Source organism: Ranitomeya variabilis, chromosome 5 (genome assembly GCF_051348905.1).
Source record: "Ranitomeya variabilis isolate aRanVar5 chromosome 5, aRanVar5.hap1, whole genome shotgun sequence".
NCBI lineage: Eukaryota > Metazoa > Chordata > Amphibia > Anura > Dendrobatidae > Ranitomeya > Ranitomeya variabilis.
This window is the reverse complement of record NC_135236.1, coordinates 442,847,902-442,874,191: the sequence shown is the minus strand read 5'-3', so window position 1 is coordinate 442,874,191 and position 26,290 is coordinate 442,847,902. Positions and strand designations below refer to the sequence as shown.

The 26,290-nt window shown below is 43.1% G+C and overlaps 1 protein-coding gene across 1 annotated transcript in view; it reads left to right on the top strand.

The window, feature by feature from the left end:
* Nucleotides 1–6,201: 6,201 nt before the first annotated feature.
* LOC143776220 (monocarboxylate transporter 2-like) overlaps nt 6,202–26,290 on the top strand; it is a 208,429-nt gene continuing 188,340 nt past the window's right edge. The window contains exon 1 of the mRNA XM_077265375.1: nt 6,202–6,347. The gene's annotated coding sequence lies outside the window, so the exon portion shown is untranslated. The remainder of the gene's footprint in view (nt 6,348–26,290) is intronic.

The window sequence follows — 26,290 nt, the reverse complement described above, 5'->3', positions numbered from 1 at the left end:
CTGCCCACACTCTGCGTTCACCTTCATTGGCTGAGAAATGGCGCTTTTCGCGTCATTGAAACGCGACTTTGGCGCGAAAGTCGCGTACCGCATGGCCGACAAGCACAGGGGTCGGATCGGGTTTCATGAGACGCCGACTTAGCCAAAAGTCGGCGACTTTTGAAAATGATCGACCCGTTTCGCTCAACCCTACTTGCTAGTGCTGCATATAGTTCTATGTAGTATTTGTATCAGAGTAATAACAGCGCAGTACACAAGTTCAATCATTAAATAGTAACAAAGAGGAGAGAAAAAGTCCTAAATAATACATAATTCTTCTTTATGGGGGTCAGTGATGCTGACAGTCTGAATACCTACAAATACTACATAGAACTAGCAAGCACTGAAAACAGCACTATTATTATATGAAGGGTGCATAAGGTTTTGTATGAGGAGTGTGCCTTTTAGTTCTTTGGTTCTCTCACTACTATGTGATATATCTTGCTTTGTTATTATTATTTGGTGAATAGACTCGCACAAATGGCTCACTGACCCTCCTTTAATATCATAAAATCACTTGAATTTATTGCTTTAAGAAGTCTGGTCATGTAGGGAGTCATTACTTATTGGAAAATCCTATGTTTATATACTTACGTCGAACTTTACAAGCACTAACCGCATGACCATTTTTTAAAAAAATGGACTTTATTAATATTGATTCCGCCTCTGTCCTAACTTAGCAACAAGAGACCAACTTATCTAAAAGAAAATAATATTGTACGCATATATTTTGGCTAGAAAATTCCTGTGTTTGCAGATCCATTTGGTGTATACCCACTGAAAAATATAAAAACATTTTTAAAGTGTTTGTTCTACAGTGTTTAATAAAGATTCATGTTATTTTTCATTTACTTGGCATCTGTTTCCTATGTATTTATAGGTATGATATCTCAGCATTGACTTCTATTAGACTTTTTTGGAGGCCCGAAGAACCATGTTACTCTGGAACATGAATAGATGTTGCATATTTATATTTGAATACATTGAGATATGGATACAGATGTTCAGGCTCCTTTTCTCTGTTTTTGAGGTTCCCTCCCTGTTCTGGTTTTGAGGTTCCCAATTATGCTATCAGCTATACGGGATAATATCGGGACGGATGTGATTGATTCTAATTCAACCACTGTATAGGTGTTATCTCATGCGGGTGTACATTTCCTGAGTCTCCATGGTGTTGCAATATTGGCCTTGACTAGTGGTATGGGAATAATTTTAGGCCCATATTTTTTGTCAATATACCATTGGCAAGGGTCATTTAATAATTTAATATATTAGTGTTTAATGTGTCATTATTATTTGCATGCACATTTTTTCACCATGGGACTCCAGTGAAATGTGGACGTCCGTTTATAATGCAGCAATTACATCTTTTGCATAGTTTGAGTGAGTGTCATTATACTTACGGTAGTATTATATGTCATTCTTATATATACACTCCTATATGGAGGTCTACACACGTATATGTCATTTCTCCATGTAAGGTTGGAATTTCTCCTTGTTTGGTATCTACCACCCATATGGTGGATTAGAATTATAGATTATATATACATTTTACATATTTGTTATGATCCATGTAATGCCACATTGGTTATAGATTACGTGCTGACTGTTAGTGTGTTTCCCTGCCCTGCTGCGCTGACCGGCCTCCGTATTATGGGTCAGGTGGTCTGTGATCACGTGGGGCCCCCTTGGTTTCTCTCCTCCTGGCGGTGCAGATGACGGCCAGCGCCGCCGTGGTCATGGGAATGCACGATGGCTTCCGGAGTATGCACGCAGTGCACTTCCGGGTCCAAACCTTTTTTATACTCACATGTTATTAGCACTTGCACGCCCTTTGATGAAGGTGGTTCTCCGCAACGCGCGTTGGGGCAGAGGCGCGCGCCCTGGAAATCTAGACTGCACTCATTGGCGGGTTTTATGCCGTTAATTTAATATATGTACCACAGGGTATATTGTCCCAGAGGAGAGATTATGGTGGATTTTGCCACCTACTGAGTAGCAGCAGATTTTGTATTTGGATTCTGCCTCTCCAGGTCATGTTGCAATATGTCTCCACTGTGATACATGATGGAGGCTATAAATCATTGTATGTCCATTATTAGATGCTCAGGGTACGCGCTTCTTTTGCACAGCACTTTTACAGTTTATGGTTCTGTATTTCACTTCATTTCACTAGTGTCTGTAGATTTTAACAATAAAGTTTGGTCATGTTTTGATATTTTGGACCTCAGTATCATCTTTTTTTGGTGTGGATGTTATAAGCTATAGTGATGATAGGTCAGTTAGTCCTTTATGCATATGGGTACCGGATATAATAAATTGGATAGTGTGTGCCATGTAGAAACGTCATATAAGCTGCTATTTAGATTGAATTGAAAAGCATGGCTACCTTTTTTTTTTTCCTCCCCCCCAGCCTCTGTTCCTAGCTCGGAGGAGCGAATTTATTCTGTAGGCATGCAAAATATGGTTGCCATGACCCCAGCGACTTACACTAACAGGGTCTTATAGGCTATAAAAGCTTCTGGAGACCAGGGGGCCATAGCATGATGGTCACCACTCCACACCAGGGGGCCATACCTGAGATAGTTACCCCTCCACTAAATAACAATAAACAACATTAACTTGACTCTGAAAAAGAGGAGGGGAATTGAAGATTCAACCATTTTGAAAACTGCAACAAACAGCTCCACCATGCCACCCCTAGCCGCACCGCAACCAGCCCTGGGGGACTCAGCTGACTGTTTAAAGGGAACCTGTCACCACGTTTTTGGAAGATGGGATAAAAATAGCGTTAAATAGGGGCAGAGGTGGGCGTTACATTAGTGTGTTTGTTATGCGTTTATTACCCACCTAAGTTGCCGAAATACCTTTGCAAAGTCTCCGTTTTCGCCTGTAAATCAGGCTGGTCTGGTCAAAAGGGCGTGTTGTCTTCCCCCAGATTTTGCGTAGTTTTCCGTTGGTGATCGGTGGGCGCGGCCATCTTCCTTTGGCCGCGCGTGCGCAGAAGCGGCGCTCTGCTGGCCGCGGCTTCAGGAAAATGGCCGCCGCGATATCCATCTGCGCACGCGCGGCATCCCGCGGCCATTTTCCTGAAGCCGCGGCCAGCAGAGCGCCGCTTCTGCGCACGCGCGGCCTTTGGCCGCGCCCACCGATCACCAATGAAATAACGAACAGCGCGCTCTTTTAAATCCCCTGGCAGAGGATTCGGGACCTTGGGCATGCGCACACCACTACGCCACCAACGGAAAACTACGCAAAATCTGGGGGAAGACAACACGCCCTTTTGACCAGACCAGCCTGATTGACAGGCGAAAACGGAGACTTTGCAAAGGTATTTCGGCAACTTAGGTGGGTAATAAACGCATAACAAACACACTAATGTAACGCCCACCTCTGCCCCTATTTAACGCTATTTTTATCCCATCTTCCAAAAACGTGGTGACAGGTTCCCTTTAAATACCAAAAATGTCCCGCTGAGACCTCTTTTAGAAGGGACCCATTTTCAATTGTAACAACAAACAGCTCCACCATGCCACCCCCAGCCACACCACAACCGGCCCAGCGGGACCCAGCTGACTGTTGCCCATACCAAAGATGTCACACTGAGACCTCACTCAGTAGGGACCTATTTCCAATTTTAACACCCGCTTAACACCGATGGGAGTCACCCATCCCTGCAGTGGGCTCCCCCATCCTCCTTTGCTGTAAGCAACCTCCTTCAAAACCCCCCTCCTTTTCTGCCAACAGATAGTTACCCCTCAACACAAGGAGTCCATACCTGAGATGGTTACCTTTAGTGACCAAATTATAAGTAACTTCAAGGACTCACTAAAAAGGAAAAACAAATAATTCAGTTTGTGAAATGTGTAAGATGTGGGATAAGTGAGGATGAAACACCATGTATGTACATATAAGTTAGAGTTTACAACCAAGTTATACAACAGGTTGATACTGGAAAATCTCCCATCATAAGGTCAGATATAGTCACATGATGGGCAATGCTTTGTTATATGCTGTAACAATAAATGAGAAGCCACCTGCTGCTCTACAGCAGTTACAAACAGACATGGCTCTGCAGTGTGTGAGGTAACTTGTAGCAGCCACATAAGGGAACATGGTGGCTACATGAATTTCTGAGGTAATATTAATCCCATATATGATGTAGGAGCTGATGCTACACTAATACACGATGTCTGAGGTGAATGTGCTCCTATCATCTGTAATGTGAGGTGATGACTCCAGTATTACACTCCCTGACACTGAACACATGAGGGAAAATTTTTGCTACATGAATTTCTGAGGTAATATTAATCCCATATATGATGTAAGAGCTGATACTACACTAATGCACTATGTCTGAGGTGAATGTGCTCCTATCAACTGTAATGTGATGTGATAACCCTAGTATTATACTTCCCTGAAACTGTAGAGCTGTTTTCTCCATTTCATCTGATGAAAGAAAGAGGTAGAGATACAGATTCACTTTCTCTATATAAGCCCCCACCCCCTCACATAGAGACCAGCCCCCACCCTCCTCTCAGTGAGAGACATAATTACCTCCCCTATATAAGCTTTTCCACCCTCCTCATAGTAAAACACCAGGCACAGACATACTGTGCTCCTTTGTCTTAAAGCAAAATCACTCCTGCTTAAAATCTACACTGCTATACAAACAAAACTGCAGGCGTTAAAAGGTCCAACCCCTCCCAAAGTCATGTCCTCCTCCGCTTAGTGCTCAGGTGGTTTCTTTCCCACTCACTTCATCTCTCTCTTCCTTGTCTCCTTCCTATCTCTTTATTTCTTTATTTCCTTCTTTCTTTCTTTGTTTCTTACTCTCTGTCTTCTTTTTCATTTTCCTTAGTTTTGGAGAGGGAGGCTTATGCTATGAATAGATTTAAAGGAAGCTAGAAACATATGGTAGTTTTTCAAAGTGTTCTTTTTTCTTGCAGTACCTGAGGAGGGATGCAAAGCAGCTGCTCCTGTATTTGCAGTCAGGGACTGATGTTTATTTAGTGCTGAGCATTTAGTTTGGAGACAGGACATTTTCGTCAGCTGTTGAACAGGACAAGTAATCATAATAAAACTTGATACACATTTTATTGCATATTTTTATTTAACTTTTTTTTTTTTACAAATACATTGGCAATGGTATACTTATATTAATTATTCCACCGACCCTGTGAACATCCTCGATACTGGAGCCTAGGTAAGTTGGCATCTGTATGGATCATTGGTTTGGGCACTTCCTTGTATATGATTTGAAAAGAGGCCTAATGTAAGTGCTTTGAAAGTACTAATCAATCATAATCCTTATACATTTGTCTGCTCTTGTATAAAGGCTACTTTGTAAGAAATAGGGAAAACCATAGCTTGTGCTTTGTTTTAATAAAAATAAAAATTACAGACCTCTCCGTTCGTTGTTGGTGGGAAACTTTTCACAATCAGTAGTGTGTCAAATACTTATCTTCCCTACTGTATGTATGAAAAAGGAATCAATGATGCCATCAATTGCAACATTTTCACTGCCGTTCAACCTAATCTGACTCAAGTAGAATGCTCCCATGGCATTTGTTAATAGAACCCCAAAGGCATTGTATCTGTTAGTACATGCTATGGAGTTGGCAGCAACTAGTACTGGCACTTATGCCAAAGCAGCAAAAGTAAGGTACAAGGTAATAGAGCTGCTGACAATATAACAATAGATTGCTGTAAAGGATGCAGGTTTGCTTTCTCCAAATAATCAGAGATGTAGATACTTCTTTATGTGCCAGAAGCTAGTAACAGAATATTGAGGTTCTTGGTAATTCTTTATGTATTGAGAGTATACACTGGGGTTATAGGTTCAATAGGAGCTGCCCAATAACTGCTTGGTTTTTACATGTTCTTTTTAGGTTTCCTAATTGTACAGGAGCTGAACTGAATGTAATCTTTGTGCAGCACGACGTAGAATAAATGTTCTATATGTATATTTACGTATTAGACATTTTGTGCGGTATTGGTCAGCTTTTTCTATCATGCAGTGCAGATGTCTTATTTGGTACATTACACATGAGGAAGGGCTGGGTTGGGTTGGCCGCCCTGGGCATAAGTGAGAAATCTGCTATGAATCACAGTAAGCGAGCCAGCATCTGCAGGACCAGCTCAAACCGCACTTAACCCCTCCCATTCCTTCAGTAAGATCATTGTCAGCCCACTCCTCCTACGAAACATTTCAAACGTCAGTGAAACACTCTAGTGTATCCATTCATACTTCTAAAAAAAAAAGATTAAAAAAGCAAGCCGTGAGTAGGAATCCCAGCATTTCTCAGGTAATCAGCTTGAGCTTATTTTTCTCCTCTTGTTACATGATGTGTGTTCAGATTTAGCGTATCACCTTTCCACGTCTGCTTTCTCCTGTACTACACCATGGAATTAGTAATGTGTAGTGTAATGGCTTTTTTTTTGCAGTCCTGGTCAATTGTTCTACAGGTTATTCAGGTTGTTTGTGTGCCTTTGGTGTTCCTTTGTTAAATATGTGGAATATGTAACTTGCATTTGATATCCAGACTGCCCGGACTCTGCTGGGAAATATCTGTGTCCTACATTATGGGGGCGGTGAGCGTCTTCCCTTCTGCCAGTGGAGAGGAATAAATGTGTCATTGTGACGTAGAGTAGTCTACACACTCTGCCTCGGCTATACCCAGCAGGGAGCGTAATATGCAATTTGCTGACTGTATTAACCGAGAATTCATACACTACATGAGAACATCCAAACTAGATACCGTGCTACCTGCGAATGAGAACCTAGAGAAAACATAAATACATGTATAGGTGTAAATGGTAACCCATACATATCCGCCTTCCTAAATTACACCTCATACATACATGACTACGTCTAAATCAGAACCCACATATACATATGTCTAAATTACAACTCACACCTAAAAGATAACCTATAGATACATGATAACATCTGACTCAAAACCCATACTTACCTATGTTTAAATGAGAAATGCATACATACATGACTACATATAAACCAGAAACGCATACATACATGACTACATCTAAACCAGAAACGCATACATACATGACTACATCTAAATGAGAATCTATACATACATACATGACTACATCTAAACCAGAAATGCATACATACATGACTACATCTAAACCAGAAACGCATACATACATGACTACATCTAAACCAGAAACGCATACATACATGACTACATCTAAATGAGAATCTATACATACATACATGACTACATCTAAATCAGAAACGCATACATACATGACTACATCTAAAGGAGAATCTATACATACATACATGACTACATCTAAATCAGAAACGCATACATACATGACTACATCTAAACCAGAAACGCATACATACATGACTACAACTAAATAAGAAACGCATACATACATGACTACATCTAAACCAGAAATGCATACATACATGACTACATCTAAACCAGAAACGCATACATACATGACTACAACTAAATAAGAAACGCATACATACATGACTACATCTAAACCAGAAATGCATACATACATGACTACAACTAAATAAGAATCTGTACATACATAGATACATTCATGACTACATCTAAGTGAGAATCTATACATACATTGCTCAGTCTAAATGAGAAATGCATACATACATCACTATGTCTAAATAAAAACCTATACCTATGCATACATAACTATGACTACCTCTGCGGGTGCCTGCAGATGAGCATATGAAGAATTGTCCGATTTTCATCCAGAAAAACTTGGATGATTTTTTTTCTAATTTTCAGCAGATTTTTATCCATGTGCTATCTATGTGTCCATTTTTTACATTGGTGTGACATCCATGTGCTCTCTGTTTGCAATCCATTTTCATACAACTATATTAAAGCATAAATGATCATATACAGTGTCCTAGCTTTATAATAGGAGTGTATCGGTTAAACTCCACCCTGATGGATCCAATTTTTGTCTCTCACTCTTAGACTTGAATCTGTGAGTCTCATCATAGACTCAGTAGAAAGTAGTGCATGCTGCGATTGTTTCATCCATCTGAACATCCTTAATAAATAACATGGGGTCAGGGTGCTTTCCGATTAAAAATCAGATATACTGTATATGAATGATATACCTGGCTACTTCTAAATCAGGACCCCTATATATATGATTACCTTTAATTGTCATGAAACAATTCATTAACAAGAAGAAAATGTTCGTAATTTCCAATTTGACTTCATAAAATGCTGAAAAAAGAAACTAATGATATGTATTGATTTTTGGCTCTATGTACTGTATGCCTGATTTAGTTTGGGTGTAAATTGTAAAAATAAAACCCACACATTTCATTGTACAGTATGTTCCGCTTATGCAATATACAAGGAAATATGTGACCATATGGCATAATCTAAACTGCTGTTCAGAGGTTGAGAACGGCATGAGACATACCCGGAATCTGGTAATGCAGCTGTAATGAATGCACTACATTAGTGGGAAGTATGGCATGGCTTTGCTTGGTTAATCATACCCTTATGTAGGATAATCAAATACAGCTCTCAGACAGCATGCAAATGAGGCAACAGGACCAGATTGTATCAGAGATACGAGCACAGCAAAAACCGCTCACCTCCTCATTTTCCTAAAGGTTCTGCTGTTGTGATTATTATATGGACTCAGCTCTACGATACTGATAAATGTCACTGTATTGTTTCTATGGTGTCTTTAGTTCACTCTTAACTAATGTAATGTAATTAATAGTCTGATTAACTTTTTTCAGTTAATCGCTGTAAAAGGAAAATCTAAAGTGCCAGATACAATCAATAACATATTAGTGTTCTATACAATTATTAATAACTCATTGTATGGGGAGCTATTCATGCTTCTTCTACTTAATATTTAGCAAGAGCACGTTGATTACAGTTTTGAGTTTATAAGGAAGTTTCCAACAACTATTTCTTTATGCTGTTTTTCACCATTTTTTTGCAAAACTGTGCTCTGCCATCTTTTATCTCTTCCACATTAAGTTAACCCAAAGTGGCTTTTATATAAATAACATAATAAGCAGAGCAGGTACTGACCGTCCCCGTGTTCAGTGCCGGAGCTCCGCTGCTGCTCCAGTTTAGTGTTTAGGTTGCAGCTGTGATGTCATGTTGACAGTCCACATCAATGCTGCAGTCAATCACTGGGCTTGTTAACTTTTGCCATCTCCATCATTTTTTTCTGCACACACAAAAAAAAATTATATGTGTTCACTGTTTATTCTTGCATTTTACACCAATACAGTGGAATGGGTGAAAAGAGCGGCAAAAACACTGAAGGAATCGAAATGCTGCATCTTGGCACAACGCAACAGGGTTCAAAACTCATGCGAAAAATAAACCCAGCATGGGCGTAAGATTTCAAAAATCTCAGTGACTAACCAGTATTGTAAAAGGCGCCATATTTTAGGAACCAAATATGCTGCTGCTGTGTATTTTAGGCACCAAATATGCCGCTGCGTATTTTATGCACCAAATATGCCTCTGCGTATTTTAGGCTCCCAATATGCCACTGCGTAGTTTAGGCACCAACTATGCCGCTGCGTATTTTAGGCTCCAAATATGCTGCTGGGTAGTTTAGGCACCAACTATGCCGCTGCGTATTTTAAGCACCAAATATGCCGTTGCGCATTTTAAGCACCAACTATGCTGCTGCGTATTTTAGGAACCAAATATGCCGCTGCGTATTTTAGGCTGCAAATATGCCGCTGTGTAGTTTAGGCACCAACTATGCCACTGCGTATTTTAGGCTCCAAATGCCGCTGCACATTTTAAGCACCAACTATGCTGCTGCGTATTTTAGGAACCAAATATGCCGCTGCGTATTTTAGGCTGCAAATATGCCGCTGCGTAGTTTAGGCACCAACTATGCTGCTGCATATTTTAGGCACCAACTATGCCGCTGCGCATTTTAAGCACCAACTATGCCGCTGCGTAGTTTAGGCACCAACTATGCCGCTGCGTATTTTAAGCACCAAATATGCCGCTGCGCATTTTAAGCACCAACTATGCTGCTGCGTATTTTAGGAACCAAATATGCTGCTTTGCATTTTGAGCACTAAATATGCCGTTGCGTATTTTAGGCGCCAAATATGCCGCTGCATAGTTTAGGCGCCAAATATGCTGCTGCGTATTTTAGGCACCAAATATGCTTCTGCGCATTTTAGGCACCAAATATGCCACTGCGTATTTTAGGCGCCAAATATACCGCTGCGTAGTTTAGGCCCCAAATATGCCGCTGCGTATTTTAAGCACCAACTATGCTGCTGCGTATTTTTGGCACCAAATATGCCGCTGCGTATTTTAGGAACCAAATATGCTGCTTTGCATTTTGAGCACTAAATATGCCGTTGCGTATTTTAGGCGCCAAATATGCCGCTGCATAGTTTAGGCGCCAAATATGCCGCTGCATATTTTAGGCGCCAAATATGCTTCTGCGCATTTTAGGCACCAAATATGCCACTGCGTATTTTAGGCGCCAAATATACTGCTGCATAGTTTAGGCCCCAAATATGCCGCTGCGTATTTTAAGCACCAACTATGCTGGTGCGTATTTTTGGCACCAAATATGCCGCTGCGTATTTTAAGCATCAAATATGCCGCTGTGTATTTTAGGTGCCAAATATGCCGCTGCGTAGTTTACACACCAAATATGCCGCTACGTATTTTAAGCATCAAATATGCCGCTACGTATTTTAAGCATCAAATATGCTGCTGTGTAGTTTAGGCACCAAATATGCCGCTGCGTATTTTAAGCATCAAATATGCCACTGCGTATTTTAGGTGCCAAATATGCCGCTGCGTAGTTTAGGCACCAAATATGTTGCTGTGTAGTTTACACACCAAATATGCCGCTACGTATTTTAAGCATCAAATATGCCGCTGCGTAGTTTAGGCACCAAATATGCTGCTGTGTAGTTTAGGCACCAAATATGCCGCTGCGTATTTTAAGCATCAAATATGCCGCTGCGTATTTTAGGTGCCAAATATGCCGCTGCGTAGTTTAGGCACCAAATATGTTGCTGTGTAGTTTACACACCAAATATGCCGCTACGTATTTTAAGCATCAAATATGCCGCTGCGTAGTTTAGGCACCAAATATGCTGCTGTGTAGTTTAGGCACCAAATATGCCGCTGCGTATTTTAGGCGCCAAATATGTTGCTGTGTATTTTAAGCGCCAAATATGCTGAGTAAAAAATGCTATAAAACCCCATGTATAAACATACACTAAAAGGTAGGTCCACATGAGCATATAAAAAATTGCTCGGAGGTTCATTCAGAAAAGTGGGATGACTTTTTTCTCACTTGTCGTTGGTGTGCAATCTGTGTGTAATCCTTTTTTTTTTTAAAAGCAGCATCTTTTAATCATTTACAAGACCATTTACAGAATTGTAATGTACCTGTAAAATCAGATGTTATACTGGATCTCTGTACAGCATCCAATTTTTTTCACACACTTGAATGGATGAGCCTCATCCAATTTGTGGAAGAAACTAGTGCATACTGCAATTTTTTTCACACTCAAATTCCATCAGAGAAGAAAATGTGCACTGTCCTATTGAATAACATTGGTCCCAGTGCTGTCTGTTTTTTTCACGGACAAAAATGCGGTCATGTGAACAAGCCTTAAGGGTTGCTGGGTTTAAGGTTGCGCCAAAAGCCAATTTAACCCAGATTAGATACAGCTCTATGTCAGGAGAGAGAACCTAATAACTGAGTGGAATAAAGCAAAGCAGTCACTCTGGTCCATTTACCAATTGAGGCCCATGGGACAAAAACATGTACTGTATGTAAGAAACTTCTATCATTGCGTATGCTGAATGTATGTTACACATATTATGGGTATATGGATACAGAGCCATTACTCACTATCTTGCCACAAAATAAGTCCTCGCCCAAGGGTTAGATATCTTTTATAGACAGCGCATTTAATCAATGTACATGTCTTCAGTTCTGTTAAAGCATCAGTCATAAAGGCATCCCACGGATTGAAGTCACAGATGAAACATTCCTCACTGATGATAATTACATGCTTTCTTCTGTAATTTTAAGAGGTGTATGCTTAAGAAGGTATCTAAACTGCTTTATGTGATTTTTAAATCAGCAAGTTTATTACATGAGTACGAGCAATTTATCTGGTCGTGAAGAGTAAAAAGACCGCGGATCAAGTTGATGATTGGAAAGGTGCACAACATCTAAGCACCTTAAAATAAGGTGTGCATTACTATGATTGACATCTTCAGGAAATCTAGTCAGTGCTTTCAGTATACCTGTCTTCAAATACGAACAGTGGTCAGCCAATAATATACTTCAAAGCTTAGAGATTTACAATGTGTTCCTATCATGCAAGGTCTAGGATAGCATCAAGATGAGAATTAATCGGATTAACATAACATTGTCAATATGGCATGTATGGACAAGTATAACATTTAGGTAGCAGCTATGGCTTCAAGCAAAAGGCACGGGGAAGCTCAAGATTTTCTACATCTAAAGCCCATGTTGGCATGGAACAGTACAGAGAATGTGTAACAGTGTTCTTCCCTGCGAGGTATTGATAGAGATTGGCAAGTACTGGCAAGCGGCATAACTACCACGGTCTTGGCGTCTGAGGTACATGGCCCACCGACTCCAGCAAATACATCAGCTGAAGTGTATTGCCTCACATTGACCCATCGGGTCCGTGCACAGCAATACATGCTGCTGGCCAATCAGAGGCCATCAGCTGACATCGGTGTGCTTGTGACCGGGGGCGCATGGCAGTGACATCATACGCTCCTGTCGCTTGCACTCTGAAGTCAGCTGCTTGACTTCAGATTTATATATTTGTTTTAAATTTGTGAGTACACAGTAGCCATACTACTACATGGATGACTATGGGCTGTGCATTATACTGTATGTATGACTATGGGCTGTGCATTATACTGCATGGAGGACTATGGGTTGTGCATTATACTACATGGATGACTATGGGCTGTGCACTATACTCTATGGAGGACTATGGGTTGTGCATTATACTACATGGATGACTATGGGCTGTGCATTATACTATATGGAGGACTATGGGCTGTACATTATACTGTATGGAGGACTATGGGCTGTGCATTATACTTCATGGAGGACTATGGGCTGTGCATTATACTACATGGATGACTATGGGCTCTGCATTATACTGTATGGAGGACTATGGGCTGCACACTATACTGTATAGAGAACTATGGGCTGTGCATTATACTACATGGATGACTATGAGCTGTACATTATACTACTTAGATGAATATGGGCTGTGAATTATACTATATGGATGACTATGGGGGTTGCATTACACTTTTTCTATGGAACCCCATAACTTTTATGTATGCCCCCTGGTGAGTATAATGGTTTATTTTTTTCTATACATCAAAGAATAGCACAGGACAGTAAACATATACCAGGATGGGGATATATATACCAGGATAGGGCCCAGGTTAAGGGACATACACCAGGATGGAGGACATATAAACCAGGATGGGGCCGAAATGAGGAACACATATATTCTAGAATGGAGGGCATGTATATATATATATATATATATATATATATATATATATATATATGTATAAACACATTCATACATACCAGGATAAAGGATATGTAACAACCCTGCCGGCATCACTGCATGGCCTTCCATTCCCCATCTGCCTGTTACATCAACTCACCCAGTGCCATGCTGTGAGATCTGTCTGCTGCCAGCTCCATGCCATGTGCTTCATGGCGGCTTGCTCTGTGTACATTTCTTGGCTGTGTGCATAGGGGGGCGGCGCCAGCCACTCCGGATTCTTATTGAGACTGTGTGCACCTCCCTTGGGTGTTCCTGGCCAATGGCCTAGAGGCCTCTGATACTTAAGGCATCCTCACCCATTGGAGGATGCCTGAGCAAACTATTGCCCTCAGTTAGCACTTGCTACTGAGCTGCCAGGTCGTGTCTGTTTCCTGTCTCTGAGGGCTGCAATACTGCAGGCCTTCATCTGTGTTCTGTTTGTGTATCCGTGTCCGTTCCTGTCTGTACTCTGGTCTTTGTCCGTTCCTGTTCCTTCTTTGTCATTTGTCATTTCCCACTCTGCTGCGTGTACCTCTGCCTTATCTTTCTGTTCTGCTTGCCACTATCAGTGGCTCTGCATCTCTCTGCTCTGTTCTGCCACAACATGTGGTTCTGTGCCTCTCAGCTTCCCTCGCCACAACCTGTGGTTCTGCACTCTCTGGCTCTTTGCGTTACCTCCTGCGGTTCTGGCTCTTGGCTCCACCTCCTGTGGCTCCGTCCTTTGCTCTGCCTTCTCCTTCTCTATTCTTTGCTCTGCCTTCTCCTTCTCTATTCTTTGCTCTGCCTTCTCCTTCTCTATTCTTTGCTCTGCCTTCTCCTTCTCTATTCTTTGCTCTGCCTTCTCCTTCTCTACTCTTTACTCTGCCTTCTCCTTCTCTACTCTTTGCTCTGCCTTCTCCTTCTCTGCTCATAGCTCTGCCTTCTCCTTCTCTACTCTTGGCTCCACCTCCTGCTCTTACTCCGCCTCCTGTGATTCTGCTTTGCTTCCACTCTTGCTCTACATTTATTCTGCACTTGCCATACTGGTCTCTACCTGTTTCTTTATGTTCTCCAGTCTGAACAGGTTCTTACCTGTTTTCATACATCCATCTGAATACCAGTTCCTACCAGAGTATCAGCCCTGTCTGCCAGTGCCAGCCGTGCCCGCCTGAGTGCCAGCCGCACCCGTCTGCCTGCCTGTATCTCCGTCAAGCCAGTCTGCCCGTCTGGGCCTCTGCCATACCCGTCTGTCAGCCAGTGTCACAGCTGTGCCTGCCTGCCTGTGTCTTGTCCCCGGTGGGATCAGCATCCACAGTCCGACTCCACCCTGGAGTGGTACCTAATAGCTTCCTATTGCACAAGTCTGACCTCACCATCAGAGGCTCCAGCGAACACCTAGGATGCTACTTAGTTACGCCCCTTCCAGGGAAATTTGGTCTGTGGTCCAGTGGGGCCACTGTTATGGACCTGGTGGTTAGGAGCACCCGAAATGACCTGATGGTTAAAATGGAAAACCTGGGACAAGCTCTGAGGAAGTGGTAACTCTACTGACCGCAATCCCTAATCCTATCACACACACTAGAAATAGCCGTGGAGCGTACCTAACTCTCCCTAGACGACTCTTCACAGCCTAAGAGCTAACTACCCCTAAAGATAGAAATAGCAGCCTAACTTGCCTCAGAGAAATTCCCCAAAGTAAGGTAGCCCCCCACAAATATTGACTGTGAGTTAAGAAGGAAGTAACAAACACAGGAATGAAACAGATTTTAGCAAAGGAGGCCGAATCTTCTCTAGAAAGACAGAGGATAGGAAAGGGAACTATGCGGTCAGTATTAAAAACTACAAAAACCACGCAGAGTGTGCAAAAAGACCTCCACACCGACTCACGGTGTGGAGGTGCAGCTCTGCACCCCCAGAGCTTCCAGCTAGCAAGGAAATATCATAATAGCAAGCTGGACAAAAAACATAGCATGTACTGAGAAATATATTCAAAAACCAATGAACAGCAAATGGACTAGCAAGGACTTAGCTTCTGCTGGAGTAGACAGGTCATCAGAGAAATCCAAGAGAGAGCTGAACCATTACTGAGACATTGACAGTTGGCATGGACTAACGACCTGGGCAGAGTTAAATAGGGAAGCCCGCAGCAGCAATAAACGAGGGCAGCTGAGAAAGCCAACCTCAAAGATCAACAGTTCCACTCAAAGCCACCAGAGGGTGTCCAAGGACAGAACCCACCAAAGTACCATTCACGACCACAGGAGGGAGCCCGAGAACGGAATTCACAACAGGCCACACCCCCAGGTGCCCGTGCCAACCCGTCTCGGCGCGAGCGTTACAGGATATATGTATATCTATATATAAGAGGCATCGTGATTACTCACTAATCCCACCCCCTGCACAGTAGCTCCGCCCCACACCACATCACCACACATAATCCTGCCCCCCACCCCATTATCACACACAATCCCGCCCCCACCACATTACCACACATAATCCTGCCCCCCACCACATTACCACACATATTCCTGCCCCCCACCACATTACCACACATATTCCTGCCCCCCACCACATTACCACACATATTCCTGCCCCCCACCACATCACCACACATAATCCTGCCCCCCCCACATCACCACACATAATCCCACCCACCACATCACCACACATGATCCCGCCACCACATCACCACACATAATCCCATGCCCCCAACACATCACCACACCTAATCCCACCCCCACCACATCATCATACTAAATCCCGCCCCCCACCACATTACTACAGATAATCCCGCCCCCCACCACATTACCGCACATAATCCCGCCCCCCACCACATTACCACACATAATCCCGCCCCCCACCACATTACTACACATAATCCTGCCCCCCACCACATTACCACACATAATCCAGCCCCCCACCACATTACCACACATAATCCCGCCCCCCACCACATCACCACACATAATCCTGCCCCTCCACCACATTACCACACATAATCCCGCCCCCCCACCATATCACCACACATAATCCCACCCCTCCACCACATTACCACACATAATCCCGCCCCCCCCACCATAGCACCACACATAAAAATATCACCACACATAATCCCGCCCCCAACACATCACCACACTATTGTTATTAACTTCATTTTAAGTTAATTTACCACCTGCGTAAGCGCTATTGAATGTTGTCATTATTTAATTTTGTTTAATCACCAGCAGCATCAATTACTTAGCAATGAGCATGCCGAGCGTTAGCTGGCTGGAAACATCTAATATATATATATATATATATATTCATCATGGGGGCAGTCCAAATCTTGCACCAGAGGCCATCAGACTCTAGTTACGCAACTGGATGTACAGGAAAAAATGTTATGATTGTCTTTATTTCTATACTATCTCTTGATGACATGATTTTAAGATTTTAATGCTAGAAAACAGTTATCACTAGAAGGCCATGTTCATTTGGCATATTTAATATATAGGGACCACAATGCCCTGACTGACTATAGGTCACCGACCCAAACTTACAGCCGCATATTTGACTATTAGGCCGGCGTCACACTGGCGAGTTTTACGGACGTAAGAGCGCAGAAACTACGTCCGTAAAACTCGCATTACATACGGCACAATTATTCTCAATGGGGCTGCTCCTATTAGCCGTATATTACGGTTCAGTATTATACGGCTTTCTACGGCCGTACAAAATCGTAGCATGCTGCGTTTGTCAGCGTATTGCGCAAATAATACGCCAATGAAAGTCTATGGGGGCGAGAAAAATAGGGATTCCACACGGACCTGCAGTGTGACTTGCGAGAAATACGCAGCGGTGTTAGTGAAAAGTCGGTAATTCAATTGCCGGCTTTTTCCTTCTCCTTCACAAACCCGACATGATATGAGACATGGTTTACATACAGTAAACCATCTCATATCCCCATTTTTTTTGCATATTCCCCACTACTAATGTTAGTAGTGTGTGTATGCAAAATTTGGGCGCTGTAGCTGCTAAAATAAAGGGTTAAATGGCAGAAAAAATTGGCGTGGGCTCCCGCGCAATTTTCTCCGCCAGAGTGGTAAAGCCAGTGACTGAGGGCAGATATTAATGGCCTAGAGAGGGTCCATGGTTATTGGCCCCCCGTGGCTAAAAACATCTGCCCCCAGCCACCCCAGAAAAGGCACATCTGGAAGATGCGCCTCTTCTGGCACTTGGCCACTCTCTTCCCACTCCCTGTAGCGGTGGGATATGGGGTAATGAAGGGTTAATGTCACCTTGCTATTGTAAGGTGACATTAAGCCAGATTAATAATGGAGAGGCGTCAATTATGTCACCTATCCATTATTAATCCAATTGTAGGAAAGGGTTAAAAAACACACACACACGTTATTAAAAAGTATTTTAACCCCTTAGTGACAGAGCCAAATTTTTAAAATCTGACCAGTGTCACTTTATGTGGTAAAAACTCTGGAACACTTCAACAAATCCCAGTGATTTTGAGATTGTTTTTTCATGACACATTATACTTTATGATAATGATAAATTTAGGTCGACATGTTTTGTGTTTATTTATAAAAAATATCAAAAATTTGAGAAAAATGTTAAAAAATTAGCAATTTTCAAACTTTGAATGATTATCCCTTTAATCCAGATAGTCATACCACAGAAAAGCATTAATAAATAACATTTCCCTCATGTCTGCTTTACATCAGCACCATTTGTAAAATGTTATTTTATTTTGTTAGCATTTTAGGAGGCTTAATAATGTAGCAGCAATGTTTCATTTTTTCATGGAAATTTACAAAATTTATTTTTTTAGGGACCTATCCAGGTTTGAAGTGACTTTAGGGGTCCTATATATTGGGAAACCCCCAAAGGTTATACCATTTTAAAAACAGCACCCCATGACATATTGAAAACTGCAGTCAGGACGTTTATTAACCCTCCAGGTTATCTTCAGGAGTTAATGCAAAGTGGCATGACAGAAATGAAAGTGTGTATTTTTACCACCTAAATGCCACTAACTTCTGAACAGGTTACAACAGCCGTCAGACTCGGAGGCCGCTATTTGGTCGCGAATGGCCATGGCAAACATCAGGACAACACAATCATGATCTCAGGGCACCAATTAGGATAAAGAGGAAGCCCCCAAAATCTGTTAACCATTTATATGATGCAGTCACTATTGACAGCAGTATCTAAGGGGTTAAACAGATTTTGAAGGTGCTAACACTGATCATGGCTTATACTGCAATTTGTCAGCTATAGTATACAGCCATCAGCTGCTGGATTCTCTCCTGTATGGGGATGCTATTCTCTTATATCTCAGGTCAGTTAAAAGGCGTATTGGCGGTCATTAAGGGGTTAATGAAATAAACACAGCGGTTGTTGTAATAATTTATTGTTCTCGCAATCCATTTGCAGACCCTCGCTTGGAAAAATAATAAACGCACAAGATACATACCTTCTGGTGAACCGTCTCGTCCCACCAGGTAATCCATCTGAAGGGGTTAACTAATATTACAGGCAGGAGCCCTGCAAATGCAGCGGTGCTCCGTGCCTGTAATCCCCGGCGAATGAATGAAATGTAGGTCATTGACCTACATTTCCTTCAGTCGCGGTGATGCGCCCCCTGGTGGATGTCCTCATATGACCTGGAGCGTGGGAAAAAGTTCCCAGGCTGCAGTTCATGAGAACATCCAGCAGGGGCGCATCACCGCGACTCAATGTAAGTACAGATCCTGCTTTCCTTTCAGCACCCGGGGATTACAGGCACGAGCGAGTGGTTTATCGCAGCTCTGCCTGTAATATTAGTTAACCCCTTCAGATGGATTACTTCGTGGGACGTGATCTGACATCAGAAGGTATGTATATTGTGCGTTAATTATTTTGCCAAGTGAGGGCCTGCAAATGGATTGCGAGAACAATAAATTATTACAACAACCGCTGTGTTTATTTCATTAAAATCCTTTTTAATCATGTGTGTGTGTGTGTGTGTTTTTTAACCCTTTCCTACAATTGGATTAATAATGGATAGGTGACATAATTGACGCCTCTCCATTATTAATCTGGCTTAATGTCACCTTCCAATAGCAAGGTGGCATTAACCCTTCATTACCCCATATCCCACCGCTACAGGGAGTGGGAAGAGAGTGGCCAAGTGCCAGAATAGGTGCATCTTCCAGATGTGCCTTTTCTGGGGTGGCTGGGGGCAGATGTTTGTAGCCACGGGGGGGCCAATAACCATGGACCCTCTCCAGGCTATTAATATCTGTCCTCAGTCACTGGCTTTACCACTCTGGCGGAGAAAATTGCGCGGGAGCCCACGCCAATTTTTTCCGCGATTTAACCCTTTATTTTAGCAGCTACAGCGCTGAAATTTTGCACATACACACTACTAACATTAGTAGTGTGGAATATGCAAAAAAAAAGGGGATATGAGATGGTTTACTGTATGTAAACCATGTCTCATATCCTGTCGGGTTTGTGCAGGAGAAATGAGAAGCCGGTAATTGAATTACCGGCTTTTAACACATATCGCGCTGAATGAAATCTAAATACAGAATATATATATATGTGTCTCAATGACATATATATATATATATACTGTATATATGTTTTCCCGAACATTTGAGCACATAAATCCATTAGATGTCGGTTTTGCAAGCCTGCGCGAAAATCTCGCAGTACGGATGCCATACGGATTACATACGGAGGATGCCATGCGCAAAATACGCTGCCACACCCTGACTATGGATCAATATTTTGGGAACATTTCTCCGTATTACGGCCGTAGTACGGACGTATAATACGTGGCGTATTGTCTTACGCCCAGTGTGAGGCCGGCCTTACTGTCAGTCGGGGCATTGTGGTTTGTATACGGGCCGTGAAGTGCGCCTGTCTAAACCTGGACTAAATAGGAGATATTGATCTTCATAAAACTACTGATCGATAAAAATACATATTTAGCAGGCATATTTTAGACTTTTTCTTCTAACTTATTGTGAATTTCAGCGCTGGACAATTCTTGACACTTATTTGGTCCTGACTTTCTTTCCTGCTAATCACTCATTTACTGACACAAACCATGCACCTAACTACACAGACAGAAGCCATGCATCCTACGGAGCAGATTTTCCACTCCATTTTAGCTTTGTGTTGTTGTTATGGCAAGATGCCAAAAACGAATATCTTTAGTCCCTCGCTAGCTGTCATTGCAAGGTCAATCATGCAAGGTATGCAGGTTAATGGTAGTGTGCTTTGTCCTATCTGTACTGTGGTATAACGACTACTCAACAGTTGCATTCTACATAACAATTCATCTTTTAGAGGTGTTTCCCTGTGACATGCTTTTGGTATATTACATGTCTTAATAGTATGGTCGATGGGATCCTTGCAGGATGCAGCTGTGCATTGTCAACATTGGGGTAAATAAGGGATATAGGATCGCTAAGTGAGCATTATAAGGTCATTAATCCTTCTTGACACTAGATGTACTGGTATGTCCAATTTAGGGTACCTGTCTTTGATGTGGGCTCAGGAGGTAACCTGCATATTTCCCTATAGATGATAGCAGTGTTGTTCAGCCGGTATCTGCCTCTAAAAGCAAAGATCCCATAATCAGTATTTGGTATGTTTTTGATGTTGAAAATTTTCTGCAACATTTCTGCACCAATAAGCTAAATTAGTTTACCTGCAGTTCTTCATTGTGTTTTTCAGTATGTTTTTTTGACATGTTTGTATTGCTTTTATTTTAAGCTGCTGCTTTTGTTTCCTTTTGGTATGTCATGTTTTAACCACTTAAGGACCACCGATACGCCTTGTAACGGCAGTCATTATGAGGCCTTATGCCTCAGCACTGCTTTTTAACAACGAAACAAGAGAAACAAGAATATAGCACCGCCTAGCGATAGTAATTCCCATGGGTGTCAGCTGTACATGACAGCTGACACCCTGTGGTATTGACCCCGGCAGTTTAACCCCTTAAATACCACTGTCAATCGCGACAGTGGTTTTTAAGTGGTTGAAAGGGGGTCACAAGACCCCCTTAGTAACAATCGGACCCTCGTGTGTGATGACCCTAGGGTATGGTGGCCTGTGAGATCCAGCTGTAAGCTGGGTTTCACAGCCTGTGTCAGTAACTCATTGACAGTCTCATGCACTGCCGTACCTTATCCACCCTTCTACAGGCAGGGTCTTCAACCTTCTTCTGCGCATGTGCCAGCGAGTCATTGCTACTGTACACAAGTCTCATGACCGGTGCACGACAGCATCGTGTATTTCTATGAGGTACGGTGGGCATGAGATTTCTATAAATCACTGTGCTAGAAATGTAAGATGCTGCATTTTCAATGCAACAAAAATATGCAGAAAAACTTATCAAAAACTCATTGTGGACATACAACCATACAGTTACAGCAAAGTGGATGGGATTTAGAAAAATCTCATGCTCAATGTTTCTTTTTTAATCAGTGTGCACTGACCTGTGGTGCATGTTTCAAATCCGTAACATGTCAATTTCCCATGCGGTTAAACTGAGTTTTATGTGCAGATTTTCCCCTAGACTTGCATTAGATGCGAAAAATCTCCATGTAAGAAATTCACATGCGTTTTTTGGCCACTTCTGCGGCGGAAATGCGTAAAAAACTCATGTAAGCTGCACATGATGGAACAATAACATTTTGTCAAAGCTAAATATCAGGAAGTATCACAACAAAGCAGCTTTAATTAAAACATGACACATGAACAAGAGGCAAAAATTGAAAAATTAAAAATGCAATAAAACATGTAAAACTGCATTCAAAATTGTAATGAAAACACACAAGTTTTAGGATTCTCCCGCTGCATGGAATCGATCCCAAGCCTTATCTGCCTCTGCAGTCTCCCATTCGGACTCAGCCGCCGCTGGTGCTGCTCAGCATAAACATCGGTCAGGCTCACAGTGTTCATTTAGTTACTGTTGGCTCTCTAGCCAAGTCTATGGCAATCAGCAATAGGCAGCTGAATCTTGATGCTCTGGAGTCTAAGGGTACCGTCACACTCTGCAACTTTCCAACGATCACGACCAGCGATACGACCTGGCCGTGATCGTTGGAAAGTCCTTGTGTGGTCGCTGGAGAGCTGTCACACAGACAGCTCTCCAGCGACCAACGATGCCGAAGGTTACCATTGTAAGTGTAAAAAAAACCCACACATACTCACATTTCGGTGCCTGTCACGTCCCCGGGCGTCCGCATCCCTACACTCCTCCTGCATCCTGTGTAAGCGCGGCCGTAAAGCAGAGCGGTGACGTCACTGCTGTGCTCTGATGTATGGCCGGCCGGCGCTGACACAGTATGCAGGAGGAGTGCAGGGAAGCGGACGCTCGGGGACGTGACAGGCACCGGAATGTAAGTATGTAGTGGGGTTTTTTTTTACATTTACAATGGTAACCAGGGTAAACATCGGGTTACTAAGCGCGGCCCTGCGCTTAGTAACCCGATATTTACCCTGGTTACCAGTGAAGACATCGCTGCATCGGCGTCACACACGCCAATGCAGCGATGTCAGCGGGTGATCCAGCGACGAAATAAAGTTTCAAACGATCTGCTACGACGTACGATTCTCAGCAGGGTCCCTGATCGCAGTAGCGTGTCAGACACAGCGAGATCGTAACGATATCACTGGAACATCACGGATCGTGCCGTCGTAGCGACCAAAGGGCCACTGTGAGACGGTACCCTAAGTCCAGAAATCACCTTACTGACAATGTCTGTGATGTGGCGTCTTCCTATTGGTGGTCAGACGTCTCCTGCTCTAGTGATGTAGCAGCTCCGGATTGGCCAGCGGGTGATATCTCGGCCGACTGGGCCTGAGTGTGTGGGGTGGAGCCTTTTGTATAAAAGATCCCCAATGGCACACGCGGGTGCACCAGTATCATTTATGTATAGCTATGTGAGTGGAGACTCTACCACTCTGCATGTGTTGTGTGTCCATCTAGTTTCGGGACTGTACACGTAGGCAGACAGCTAGCGTCAGTGTTGGCAATTAGCCGTTTGGCTTAGCATCTGATACCAACATGTGTGCAGTTAGCACAGTAGAGTCTCAGAGCAAGCTCAACCCTAGTCTGGGTATTATACGCAGCATCTGTTTTGTTTCCTTGTTCGATTGACATGGTTCGGTTGCAGTGCTAGTTCTATCCATATGCTTTAGTCCTGTGACTTTTAACAGGGCACTGTACTTAGTAATTTTCTGTTCAGAACTGCTCTGGTAATTAACACAGCAGGGTACTCTGCGTTCCGTTCACACTGTGTGGCCTTAATTCAGTGTGCACGAGCAATCACTCGCTGTTGCACTTCCGCCATTGTTCACTAGCAGCAGTTTTCCATCTCTGCACGGTGGACCACGGGTTGCGATTGCACTTTATTACTTATATTTATTTAGTGCAATCCGCCAACACTAACAGTATACTAGCACCAGGGTCTGGCTAGTAATGGCAGACAATCAGCGTCTCCTGCAATTTTTCCAGCAGCTGGAGGGCAGGTTGTCCACGCTTGAGCAAACGACTTCAGCTGGGGAATTATCCACAGTAGCGGCGCAAGCAGTCAGTGAAGCCACTACTAGGGTTTCGGCTGCGACCTCTGTTTGTCTTTTTCACATTTCCCGTTACCTGATAAGTTCTAGGGGCACAGCAAGGCTTGCAGGGGATTCATAAACCAGTGCTCGATTCAGCTGAAGCTACTGGCCTCTCGTTTCCCATCTGAACGACCTAAGGTGGGATTTGTGGTCGCTCTGTCGACGGGCAGGCTGCTGGATACGCTACTGTGGGAATGTAATGACCAGGAGATACAATGTGTCTCTCACTTTCTGGGCACTCTGAAACAGGTCTTTCTAGGTCTTCAGGTTACCCACGAGGCCACACTCCAACTTTTGGCGTTTGCTCAGGGCTCTTTCTCGGTCACCCAGTTTGCCGTCCAATTCCGGACCTCTGCGACCGAGTTGGAGTGGTCAGATAAGGTCCTTATCCCCGTATTTTGGAGGGACCTTGCCGACCACTTTAAGGTTGCTCTGGCAACTAGGGGGATTCCAGCTACACTGGGGGATTTAATATCTGTGTCCAATCGCATTGATCTTCGGCATGCTGAACGAAGATTGGAGCGAGCCCAGTGTAGTCAAAGGATTCGGTTAGCTCCAAACTTTACCAATCCTATGGAATCTCCGGTGCAGACGTGCAATCTGGTTGAGCCCATGGAGGTCTCTCGGTCGGAATCAAAATCCCATCCTGTATGTTCTCAACCGATCTGCTATCTTTGTAGGCAGGCTGGACATTACGCCAATAAGTGTCCCAGGCATCAGGGAAGATGACCGCGTCTAATGGCTGCCAGAGGAGGTTCATTAGACATGGCAGTTGTGTCCCCCAAATTAACCTTTAAGGTTTCCCTGTCATATGGGTCTACTACCCTTGTTGTAGAGGCCTGTGTGGATTCTGGGGCCGAGGGCAATTTTTGGTCTTCTGCCTTCGTCCTGCGGCACGCAGTTTCCTTGATCAGGCTCTATAGCCCAGTCACCATTCGGGTGCTTAACGGGTCCACTCTTCCTAATCAAATTACACATCAGACCACACCCCTTACCCTCATGGTGTCCCCTAAACATCAGGAGAGTATCCCTTTTATAGTACTCTCTGAGGGCATAGATGAGGTACTTTTGGGTTTATCTTGGTTGCGTCGCCTTTCACGCCGTATCGATTGGGCAACAGTGAGAATACTGGGTTTGAGTAATTCTTGTGAGGGACAACATGTTGAGGCCCAAGTTTCCATCCAGTCATCTGAGCTAACTACAGATCTAACTTCCCTACCTAGGCACTACTGGCAGTATGCTGACGTGTTCTCTAAAAAGGCCGCGGAGACTCTTCCTTTTCATCGCCCGTATGATTGCCCCATAGAGCTTATTTCGGGGTCAGAGCCTCCACGTTGGCGTGTTTACTCTTTGTCTATCCCAGAGACTGAAGCTATGTCTGAGTACATCAAGGAGAATTTGGTGAGGGGGTTCATTAGGAAATCGGTGTCTCCAGCTGGGGCAGGTTTCTTCTTCTTACAAAAGAAGAATGAGGAATTACACCCTTGTATAGATTATAGGGGTTTGAATGCCATCACAATCAAGAATAAGTATCCTTTGCTGTTAATCTCTGAGCCCTTCGACAGACTGCAGGGAGCTAGGATATTTACCAAGTTAGACTTGCAAGGGGCTTATAATCTTTTTTTTTTTTTTTTTAACCATAAAATTTTTATTTTATTAAACATGGTATAACAAAACAGGGTCGTACAAGTATTTAGTTTCTATATAGTGTGCATGAATAATAAACGATATAAACGATGTAAGGCTATAAATGACCTTAATTTTACAAAGACGTAAATGACAAAGACAAGACAAGACAGTAAGGAGTAGAAGGAGGGGAGGGGAAGAAAAAAAAAAAAAAAAAGGGAAAAACCTCAGTTAAATCGACTAATCAAATCCGAACTCAGCCGCACTACAGGTCGGATCCCGCTGCATAATAATCCCACGGGGACCATATTGCCTGGAAGCACACCACCGAGTCATTTAGTAAGGCTGTAAGGTGTTCCATCCTTCTGACATTCATGATCCGTCTAATGAGGATCTGAAGCGAAGGGGGACTCGGCTGCC